Raw genomic sequence first — 12,674 nt, forward strand, 5'->3', positions numbered from 1 at the left:
GAGGAAGCTTGCCTTCTTTTGAGCAACCCGATCTTTCTTCTGGGCAAGAGACATTTTAGGACGATTCCACCTCTTCTTCTTCACTTCTCTCTTGGGCTTCTTCTCATAGACTGGATTCTCTCGGATATCAGCGTGAGCTTTCTTATACATCTCCTCCACGTCTGGAGTTACGTTTTTCTTGATGTACTGAGAGAACTGTTTCTTATATGCATCTTTATCTTCCTCCATTAGGTAACACATGTAGTCTGCCACATTCTGACCCATGATGTGCTTCCAATGTACCTCTGCCTAGAACTCCTTGCTTGCAGAGTCATAACCACAGAATCGTTTGGTACTATGAGGGATAGACAAGCCTCCATCCACAGCTCTCTTCAGGGCCCCCAAAACTTTATTGCCAGTTTTAGTTTGGGCAAGACCTGCATCCAAATAGCAAGTGAAGGCACCAGGCTGACCGTCAATGCTTTCCATATTTTATTCACCTCCGTTCACCTCCACTTGGCCTTCATAGATCTTGTCCATGCCAAACCTATTCAGTAGCCTGTAGGCCAACAGCAGGCCAGTGCAAAAGGCTGCAGCATAATTTGTCAAGCCAATTTTCATAACTGTATTTTGGAAGTTCATGTGCATATGCTGTGCAGACAATCATTTCCCCTTCTATACATGCATATGCAATCTGGCAGCTGATATCTCTGTTAGTTACATGAACCACCATCCTATATTTGGTGTGTTGTACTTATTCTTGTCCTGGATCACCAATCGTTTCCGTGCATAGTAGTCAGTTTTACCCTCTCGTCGCCTTCTAAATCTCACTTGGTATCTTTTAAAGTAGGCCTTATTCTTGACAACTTTCACGAACCCCATCCTGTGGAACAGAGACCCATTTAGAAAATAGTTTTAAAGCTGGAGAGATGGCTCAGTGGTTAAGAACACTGGCTGTTCTTCCAGAGTATCTAGGTTCAGTTCCCAGCATCCACATGGCAGCTTGCAACTGTGTGTGACTACACTTCCAGGGGATCTGACACCCTCTCGCCTATGCATATAAAAATAAAAAAAGAAAATAGTTTTAGATATTTTTAATTGAAGCAACCCAAGAGACTAGGAGTATACGAATAATTCAGAGACACTTTAAGTCATAAATAAATCATATTAAAAGAAAGATTATTAGAGATACTAAACATGAGTTGTAACTGTGGAAAAAGAATGCATCATTACAACTGCTGTTGAGTGTGCCTGCTCCTGCTCCTCCTCCTACGCCCACTCACTTCCCTACAAACCCCCCACCTCCATTCCATTCACGTGATCCAACCAAGCTTGTAAACTGGCAATGGTTCAAATTATTAAGAAGGGACTGTGGCGTATTCATTTGAAAAGCAGTGATCTTAAGCTTACATAAGGTTTTGATGGGGAAAGGGATAAACGGAGCTAGGAATAGGAATGTTAACCCACATCCTTCTATCCTAACCACATAACAAGTATTTCTCAACTCAACTGAAATGAGATTAGAATTTACTTTGCTAATGGCCATACACATTTACACCTTACAATCAGACAGAAATTGCTTAACAAAGTCTCAGAAAATGAATAATTTTCATCTCTTAGTTATTTCATGTTAGGCTATCATTAAGTGATAGATTCGTTTTGTATGGGTTCAGCCTTTTAGTCCCTATCAGCTAAAAGGCCCATTAGGCTAAAAGCCATTAATGATTCAGCATCTAACCAGTTTATGCTTCTACTTATTAGAGACCAAAGAGATTGGTTTGTCACATGCATTGCCTTCCATTTTAAACTTGAAATTGTGTAATAAAACTGAATTAAGGTGTTTAAATCCTGCCCATCATAGATGCCATGCATTTCTACTAGATTGGATGGTGGACAAGTGGTTTATGAAGATTGTAAATTTTAATCATAATAATAAAAGCATATTGAGAGTCATCTTAGACATTCTTTTTTTTTCTCCAAAAGCCTAAAGATACCAGTCAATCCCTCCATAAATATTATAAGACTACCATAATATCTCTTGGCAGCCAAAATAATATCATAAAGTTCAAGCATAATTTGAGCCAAGAAGAAATCCCCAACCACTTACATGAAGGTTGTTTACTATAATCCACTATACTGTCAAACAGGTCACTTCTTCCTCCATTTCTGTCATTCAGCAATTAGATGAAATGATCATTGGAGAATAGACCCTCCCAGAGCTCCGTGCAAGGACAAGTGCAGCAATTAGCCTGTGCTGGTCAGTGCTGCTTCCAAGCTGACTGGTAGCTGTTATTGGCTATAGATACATAGGTAGTTAAATGTGCTTTAAAGAATTATCTCACTCTCGAAGTTTCTGCTGCAATGAACAGACCAACACTAGGAAGTTCACACGCAGACAAATCAAATCAGATAGAATTACAAGATCACAACAGAGCAAAACCTACACATGGTTCTCCAGGTTTGAACCCTGTGCTTCTTTTTATTGTACGATGGCACATCACAGAGAATGCATAGGAAAAAAGAATCATTAGGTCTTACTTCAAAACTTTGTACTCCACAAAATTCGAAAATCTTAATGAAATGGATAATTTTTTTAGACAGAAACCACTTACCAAAGTTAAATAAAGATCAGGTAAACTATTTAAACAGCCCCATAACCCCTAAAGAAATAAAAGCAGTCATTAAAAGTCTCCAAAACAAAAAACAAACAAACAAAAAACAAAACAAAAACAAAAACAAGGCCAGATGGCTTTAGTGCAGAAGTCTACAAGACTTTCAAAGAAGAGCTAATTTCAATACTCCTCAAACTATTCCACAAAATAGAAACATAAGAAATACTGCCAAACTCATTCTATGAGGCCACAGTCACCCTGATACCTAAACCACAAAAGACTCAACAAAGAAAGAGAATTTCATACTAATTTCTCTTTTGAACATTGATGCAAAAATATTTAATAAAATAATTGAAAATTGAATCCAGGAACACATCAAAGACATCATCATCCATCAAGATCAAATAGGCTTCATTCCAGGGATGATTCAACATAGGAAAATCCATCAACATAATCCACCATATAAACAAACTCAAAAGAAAAAAAATCACATGATTACCTCATTAGATGCTGAAAAGCTTTTGTTAAAATCCAACGCCCCTTCATATTAAAGGGATGAGCTAAATCAGAGATACAAGGCACATAACTAAACATAATCAAAGCAATATGCAGCAAGCCACTAGCCAACATCAACCTAAGTAGAGAAAAACTTAAAGCATCTCTCTTCAACAGGGACAAGACCAAGCTGCCCATTGTCTTTCTATCTATTCAATATAGTACTTGAAATTCTAGCCAGAACAATAAGACAACTAAAGGAGATCAAAGGGAAATAAATTGGAAAGGAAGAAGTCAAAGTATTGATGTTTGTGAATGATATAATAATAAACATAAGTTACCCCAAAAAGTCTACCAGAGAACCCCTACAGCTGATAAACACTTTCAGCAGAGTGGCAGGATACAAAATTATCTCAAAGAAATAAGTAGCCCTCATTTATAGAAATAATAAACAGGCTGAGAAAGAAATAAGGGAAACAGCACCCTTCACAATAGCCTCAAATAATACAAAATGTCTTGGTATAACTCTAACCAAGCAAGTGAGAGATCTGTATGACAAAAACTTCAAGCCCCTGAAGAAAGAAATTAAAGAAGATATCAGAAGATGGAAAGATCTTCCATGCTTGTGGATAGGTAGGATTAACGTAGTGAAAATGTCTATCTTACCAAAAGCAATCTACAGATTCAACGCAATCCCCATCAAAATTCCAACATAATTTTTTATTGACCTTGAAAGAGTAATTCTCAACTTCATATGGAAAGACAAAAAGTCTACGATAGCCAAAAGGATCCTGAATAAAAACTTCAGAAAGAATCATTATCCCTGACCTCAAGCTTCACTACAGAGCAATAGTGATAAAAAACTGTATGGTATTGATATAGAAACAGTCATGTTGATTAATGGAACCAAATCGAAGACCCAGAAATAAAACAAAACAGCATTTTTGTGGGTAGGATGTTGTGTTTTGTTTTGTTGTTTTAAGGCGAGATCTTACGATGTAGTCCTTGCTTGCCTGGAACTTATTATATAGACTAGATTGGCCTATAACTCACAGAAATCTGCATGCCTCTGCCACCCAAGTGCTGATACTAAAGGAGTGCACCACATCTAGCCAACAGTAGCTCTTTAATCTCTGTATGCTCAACTTGAAAGTATACCTTGAACAAATTGTATTGCCCGTATAATTATAGCGATCTTGAATCCAGCAAATAGGAAGTGAACGTAACCATACGGCCACTTCTGGAGAGCTATGCTTCTGAACCAATAGGCAAAGAAAGGAGTTCTTGCGCTGGCTAGAGTGAGTTTTCCTGATTACCAAGAGGAAATAGGACTAATGTTCTGAAACGGAATCAAGATCATTCCCTTGAAACTGGGCTGACCTTAATAATTGCCATAATTAATACAATCGAGGGGAACTCTGCTTAACTTGTAAAGCTCAGTTCAAAAAGCCACATGGTGGGTCTATTTGCATCACCTACTTTTGGAACAAAACCACTATGCAGCCTGGTCCATGTGCAATGCTACAGCTAACCACATCCCCAGCCAGGAGTTCATGAACATGAACAACATCAGCTATGTGATGTGACAGCTGAGTCTTGTCATGAGTCTAGCCCAGGCTTGGAGTCTTTCAGTAGAGCTGCTATACACTGTGGAACAAAGGCATCCTTATTATGCCCGACTGCCTTCTTCACCCACAGAGTCCATGCACAGAATAAATAAATGTGTTAAACCATACTGGATGATTTACTATGCAGCCATAGTAACTGCAACATTGCCATTCAGGGCTACACTTGAATCAGCCTTTGCAACTCCCCATTCTTATTATAGTAGCCTAGGGATAAGGTAAGGTGAATTTCTATATTCAGAAGTATTACCACTAGGTATTTTGAAATATTGGTAACCATCCTATTTATTATGTACCCCCTTTTTAACACAAGAAAATTGTCTTAGTTCAACCTGCTAAGTGACCACAAGCTAAGTCCACACAAAGCCCATGCAGTCAGTGTCACGGATACATAGGAGGTGCAGGTGATGAGGATTTCAGGAAGGAGAAAGCAAGGCACGGTTTCCATGTGCTGGTATAAAGTGGCTCCCTACAAAAAAAGAGAAATGTGAGAAGATTCGAGGATGCTGGGATTTAGGATTTTTGTCAGGTGCACACCCTGTTCTTAAGTACTCAAAGCCTCCAGGCCATGTTCTCCCGCTCAGACTCCAAGTGCAGCACATTTCTCTGGGAGTCATCAGCATCACCCATAGGGGCTGATGAGCCTGAAAGATGGTGGGCCAGCTAGGCAGGCCACGGGCATAGATGAGAGAGAGCTGAAGTTCTGCCTGTCTGCCTGCCAGTCAGCACCAAGTCAGAAATAATGGCCCTGCCAGGCTCACTTATAATGAGATGGACAGCCAGTGAGATCTCTTTCTCTGCTTTACAGTCCCTTTGCAACTCTTTCAGGCTGCCCTTTGTCTCCCTCTCTCCATATATCTGGAGTGAAGGACTTTATGGCCGCTTCTTCAGGGGATACAGAGTTATACATCTCTGGATTTATGTGTGTTTGCCAGGCCCCCTCTGGTCCCTGTACCATAAGGTGAATGCCAGGGCAGGGAGAATAATGTTGCATTCTAATAGATCTGGGCCAGTTTCTGACAGCTTATTTTGACAAAAGCATAAAATTCAATGATTGTTGTTCAGCTCAGAAGCTGCAGAAAATACAAGAGTTTAAAAAAAAAGAAAAAAGAAAGAAAGAGAAGGTATAAATGCAACCTACCCCATATCCAAATTGCTGAGTTAGGTGAACTGTGAAAAGCATGGAAAGGTAAGCCAGCAGATTTAATGACAACAGATGGTTTAGAAGCAGCAAGGTTTACTCCAGAGGATGTCCTGCATAAGTCTCTTTCCAGGATGGAAGGATTACTGCTTGTAAGTGAGCACAGCAGAGAGTCTGCTAGGGAAGTAGGTATTTGTGAAAGCCCACAGAAGAAGGCCCAGAAGGAGTTTTTATTTGGCAATTATACCAACTGTTTGTATAGTTCCCTTCCACACTAAACAAGTCTGTGGGCCAACTAAGAGATTGCAAAATTGACTGCCTGCAACTGTGATAGCTTTGTCACAAAAGATACCTCTCAGCTTTGCTCTCTAGGGAGGATTGCTTTGGTGGAGAAAGCAGGGAAAGGTGCCAACAGTCCTAGGATGACATCACAAGAACCCAGTTACACGTGAACATCAGAGGACTTCAGCGAACAAGCAACACAGTTCTGTGGCTGAATGACCCTTTAAAGCTGATCTCCAGATCCAGTCAGACCATTAGATGAGTGGTCACTGAAAGCAGGACTGTCCAATGAAATGGCTCCTGAATCCCTGTTCCATTTGGAGGCGATTTGTTTTGTGGCAATAAATGACTAGTGGAGGTCCATAAAATAAAACATAGTTTGGGTTTTGTGAGACAGAAACACAAAAATGAAAAGAGATGCATATTCTCTCCTATACAACTGTAATTTTGGGCCATCATAATGCTCCATGGTACCTGGGATTCAGACTATGTCTCTCCTATTGTAGTGAATACTTCATGCAAGGCTCCCTTAACATGGTGCAATATGGCCATCATATGCCATTTCCAGCCAACAAGAAGGAAGAAGCATGTGACACCTATCTTAAAAGTATTTCCCAGAAGTTTCACACGACACTGGTGTTTATATAATCACTGTCCAGAATAGATAGATAAAGCCATGTCTAGGTACTGAAAGTAGTGGACTCAAAAGCAATCTTTATCGTGGGTGACCTTGTGTATAAATAAAAGTCCAAATTTTAACAGAAATGAGAAATAAACATTGGAGTAACAGAATTTCTGCAAGGAGAGAGCTTAGTTGAATCTGTATGACAATTGGGAGATTGCCAAGAAAATAGGTGTTATAATGGGAAGATATTTATTAATATACCAAATGAGTTACAGAAAATGATTTTTATTTTAAATGGCTATAGACTATTTGCTATTACAAAGAGGGGTAAAATAAATATATTTACGTCCTTGCATCAAGAATAAAGGTTGGTTGTATGACCAGTAGAATTTGTTAGAAGTGACATCATATAGGCTCAAGAGTTATGCACCCTGTATTGCAGGGACACATGTTGGTGGAACCCAGTTAGGAAGTAGTAAGTCTTTCATCGGTGGAATTAATTGCTGTGGTGAGAGGGTCCAAGCTGACCACATGCACAGAGCATAGGACACAAAACATCATGGTGAGGCACCATTCCCAGCCCACCATCCACCTCTCAACCTACTCAAGACATCATCAAAATGCAATGGCATAAAGGGTCCTAGGAATGCCATCTAAAGGGGAAGAAATAAACAGCCAAAGCCCTGCCCCCATTTTCACCTACAGAATTGTGATCTAAGAAACTAGTTGTTACATGAAGCCATTAAGTTTTGATGGTTCTAACACTATTCAGATACCAAGAACTAGAAAAGAAGGCTATTCTAGGGGTGAGGAGTAGCATGCACAGGAAAATATACAGTGCTGCGAGACAGTCTGGTGTGTGCGATGGATTCTGCACAGTTTGATAGTAAAATTTATGGAAGACAGTGGCAGGCATAAGTCAGGAAGAGGCTAGAAGTCTAAGATCTGCTTTATGCCATTCTCACACACATAGACTCAAGAGCCTCATCTATTAAGGCCTGTATGAAGGGGAGAAGGCTGAGGAAAGGTCAAGATTCAATATAAAGACCAAGGACTCCACCCTTGGTTCATTTTTTTATCAACACGTGTATCTGAGGGCCATCTTCGTGGGCAGTGTTTAAGGAGAAAATTGCTCTTATCTTGTGAAATGACAGGTGGATATGTTTGTATCAGGTACTGTGAGTAGGGACTGGGGGAGTGTGTACGGGAGACTTTTTCTGCTGGACTTGTTTTAGATTAAAACAGCATCTTTTTTTTTTTTCTGTTTCCTTCTTGGATAAATCTTCAGGATCTTGGCAGCTTGTTTTCATGTTCCAAGAAAGAGCTGAGAATAGAAACCAGGGAAAGAGCTAATAAATTATAAAAGGAAAAGCAAACACCATCTTAGTACATATTTCCCAGGCTGGGTTCAGAGTCACAGCTCCCACAAGATGTAACACACTTCCTTTTTGCTTGTTTGTGTGTTTGGTTTTGGTTTTGGTCTTGGTTTTGATTTTAGTTATAAAGGGATCAAATATTTAAGGATCATTTCACAACTCAAGACATATGTCGGCTTCTCCTTGGATTCACAATAGATTGCTCTTGCATCCCATGAATATTCATGTGGAGACCAGAAGTGGATGGCAGGTGTCTTCCTCTATCTCTCCCCAAATGATGACGATGATATAAAGTCTTCACTGAACCTAGAGACTGCTGACTTGGCTAGACTGGCTGGCCAGTGGCTCCCCAGGACCCACCTGTCTCCACCTCTAGTGCTGAGGTTCCAGGCACACAGCACCATGTCTAGCATACTTGTAGGTGCAGAGGATCCAAACTCAGGCTGTCACACTTCCATAGCAAGCATTTTACCTAGTGAGCCATCTTCCCAACCCTTGCGTGAATTTTTTTTCCCTAGATTCATTATACAGCTTCCAAAATGATGAGTTTTCTTAGTGTGCTGGGTAGCTAACAAAAGAAAATTTTAAATGGTTTAACTAAGGAAAATACATTTTTAATTAGTTTAACTGATGGAAATATTTCCAAGCCACAAGAGATCTGGCATGGCCTTTGGAGATGGCTTAGCCTGAAAGGTGTTTGCTGCCAAGCCTGATAACTCCGAGTTCGGTTCCTTGGAAAGAACCAGTTCTGCAAGTTCTTCTCTGATCTACACACACAGGCTGTGGCATATTCCCCAACAATACATACATAAATCAATGTTTAAAAAATTAATACATAAAATTAAAAAGGGGTGTCAAGGTAGACACCTAGATTGGTAACTTAATCATCACCATGAAGATTCTCATCTCCTTTTATATTCTACTTCAACAGCCTGATTGGGAGTCTTTTTTTCCCCCTGTATCTGTCAGCTTTTCAGGAGGAAAGGAATAAAAATCCTGGTCCGACCTTCTTCTTTTGTGTCCTTACATCACAGAAGATGGATGGGTAGGCCCCCAGTGCTGTAGGAAACCTCTTTCATACAGCTTTAATCACATTCATGAGGGAAGTGCCACTCCCTATGAGACTATGGAGCCATTTTCATTCAAACCACCACAGTCTCGTTTCTGGCCGTTAAGTGTAGTTTCCTCTGGGCAATGCCTTGCTGCTCTTATTCAGTCCTGCTTATGGTGCATGGAAATAGAAACACTGATAGGACACCAGGTGTTTCTGTCTTTGGAAACGAGACCAATTAAACAGGCATCCAGAGAGACTGCAACGTCACCTGGAATCTCATGGAGAAAGGAGAAAACTGCTGAGGCTCTGCGCCTGTAGGGGAAGATCTTGTATCCCAGAAATAGATTTTAGCCAGTCCTGAAGACTTGTCAGACTATCTTTCTGGAGAGACTGGAGCTGAGACAATGGTGAGAGGCAGGACTACACTTTGACAAGAACTTCTTAGTTCTATATTGCCCTCTATTTGAATGCGGATCTCATGTGAGGATCCCAGAGATGGTTTCGAAGGGAATGTCGTCAGACTACTTTGTTGTTCTTCCCAATGTGTCCATAATGAACATCACCTTGCTTCTACTTTTCAGGGTTACTTGTATGTTTGATTGCCCCATTGAGGACTAGTGACCAATACTAGTTAGGACTGCCAAACTCCTAACAACTTTGGTAATAAAGGCTGATTTTTTTCCCCTCAAAGAGCATATCTTGGCAAACCTCCTACTGCACTCCTTCAAGGTGACACTTAATGGGTAAGCTCTGCTGCCATGGTGGGTCCTTGAGGGTGTATCTGAAGAATCATTCAGCCTCTGTGGGCAATTCATTCACACACATTCCCCTGAAGTTTGCTTCCCAGGTCTTCAACTGGCCTCTGTTGGGAAAATTCATGTTTTTCCACAGTTATTGGGAATGCAGTTTGTTCTCCCAGCAGCCTTCTCTTTCCTTTTGTCCTACTACAAGACTCAAACTCCTGAGATTAATGTTTCTCTGAATGGCCCCCTGGATATTGCTTTTTCCTTTGAGAGGGAAAACAGAACAGAACACCATCAACTCCTCTTTAGAAAAATATTTTCACTTGCCTATGATATTACTTTTCTGTTAAGACAACTTAAGGAAGAGAGAGTTTTATTTGGCTTGTAGTTCCTGATGGCTAAGAGTCCATGACAGAGGGTTGGAGGCATGGCAGCACGTGGCAGGCATGGCAGCAAGAACAGGCAATGGAAAGCTCCCATCTTGAACTGCAAGCATAAAGTAGAGAGAGAATGGCAAATGGTACAACACTTTTAATCTCAAAGCCTGTGCTCCTGAAGGTACAGCACTCGGATACCGCCCAGGCAGTGCCACCAACTGGGGACCACATGTCCAAACACCCTCACCAGTGGGCACATTTCTCATCCATATCACCACACCTCTTAATACTTTCATGGATTTAGGGTGAGTGCTAATACCAAGGTTCAGTTTCTACTTTGGTAAGTGGCATAATATGTGATCTGGTACTTCTCTTTGGACCATGGACATATTTGGTGTATGCTCACACAACTGCTGTATTACATAACTTTAAAGAGTATCATTTTCATAAAAATGTAAATAAAACAAAATACAATGTGAATAGTAGCTTCTGGGAGAGTTGTGAGGTCCAGTTAAATTCAACATAAATCAAACACCAGGTAAATGCAGATGACAAAAAATTTATTATAATCAGGCAGCTACTCATTGATCAGGTCTGCAGAACAGACTCAGGAGCTGAACTATTACCCTGAAAAACCCCTGCACAGCATACTTAAAAGATGAAACCATGAAGCAAAGGGGGTCGAGGTGGGCTATAGCATTGTCCAATTATATTCTGACATAAGGGGTTGAGCAAGGGAGTTTCTGTCAATCAGAAGTAGGTTCCTGGGCCTGGGAACATGAACTTAGTTTGATCCTGCCAGCAAGATGGAGAAGTTGTCCTGGAGATGTCTAACTCACACAACTCTTCCCTTCCAAGTTATCCTTGAGGTGTCTGGAGTCAGATAACTGTTTCCTTATAATAGAAGCTGTTCAGCTATCGGGAAGACCCCAGCTCACCTTGGGCCTAGGACCTTGAACTTAATTGCTCTCTATGACTAAATGGAGTCTAAAAGTGAAATGGCAGTACTTAGAATAAGTTTTGCTAGTTCCCAACAGTGGGAAGCTGCAGGCCTAAATGGATTACCCTTTTCCTTTGGAGCTTCAGGTGAACACTGTTACATATAATAATGATGATTAGAACAACATATCCATCATTGCTATGTGTGATAGAACAGTAAGTATACTTCTAAGAGCTTTGTGTCAGGTCCCAACAATCTTGGGACAAATGGCTAACTGTGGTGCCTGCTAGCATATCAAAAGTTCACAATTGCCTCAAGGCTCAGTCAGCACCTGTGTCTCCTCTCTGCTCTTCTCAACCTGCCCCAAACACACCTCCTACCCTAAGCCTCTCCAGCCCAGGGGCTTCCTTTTCTTTCCCCCAGCTTCAAATTTCTGCAAACTGCTGTCATTTTAGCTATGTGCTCTCCTGGTTCTTCTTCCTCTCTTGCTTCGCTTGGTTTTCTCAGTCTCTTTTGACTTCTTGGTGTTCTTGGTTCTCTAGATTCCTTCTTGCCTTCCTCTCTTCTTTTTCTCTCTCATTGTCCCTCCCTCTCTCCTCTCATGGCCCAGCCTATTCTGCTGGCCATGTTCATTCCACTATTTTCTCTTCCTACTCTGGACTTTTCCAGATGCTTCTGGCTGCATTCTCTATCATATCTATAATAAAAACCTTCTTCTTAACTATACCTTTGAGCAGGCATGCTCTAATTTCATTCACTTTATGTATTTTACTTAATCCTCATCACCAGCTTATTACATAACTATCCATCATGATATATCGATTCATGTTAGTATTTGTCATCTATTTTTATAGATTTATTTATTTATTTATTTATTTTGTTTTTCCAGACAGGGTTTCTCTGTGTAGTTTTGGCTGTCCTGGAACTCACTCTGTAGACCAAGCTGGCCTCAAACTCAGAAATCTGCCTGCCTCTGCCTCCCAAGTGCTGGGATTAAAGTTGTGCGCACCACCGCCCAGCCTAGTTTTATAGGTGAATGAACTGGAGCTCAGAGAAGTTCTGCAATTTTAGGATCCCACCGCTAGCCTGTGACAGGGCTAGAATTCAAACTCAGGATATCTGACTCTCAAATTTGTGCTTCTAGCCCAAAGTTGCCTAAAGATTTCCTATTTCTCCTCAGCTTCTAGGACAGGCTACAGAGAACACAGCATGGTCTCCAGAGTTAGGTAGATCCCAGATTGCCATTAAGTAGTATTTCTGTGGCATTACATAATCTATTAACATGCCCGAATCTTAGATGTATATCTGACAACTCTAACATACCCATTACACAATATGGAGATGAGCCATAATTCCTTTACTGACACAGGTGTCTAAAAAGAGGGGGTACTTAAAATAGCTTGGACATCGCACCTGAAATTTCAA

The 12,674-nt window shown here is 40.7% G+C and overlaps 1 pseudogene; it reads right to left on the reverse strand.

Annotated features, from left to right (window-relative positions):
* Positions 1 to 873, reverse strand: LOC114625037 (annotated as a pseudogene).
* Between the last annotated feature and the right edge of the window lie 11,801 nt (positions 874 to 12,674).

The sequence above is a fragment of the Grammomys surdaster genome, unplaced genomic scaffold (assembly GCF_004785775.1).
Source record: "Grammomys surdaster isolate TR1022 unplaced genomic scaffold, NIH_TR_1.0 212, whole genome shotgun sequence".
Classification (NCBI taxonomy): Eukaryota; Metazoa; Chordata; class Mammalia; order Rodentia; family Muridae; genus Grammomys; species Grammomys surdaster.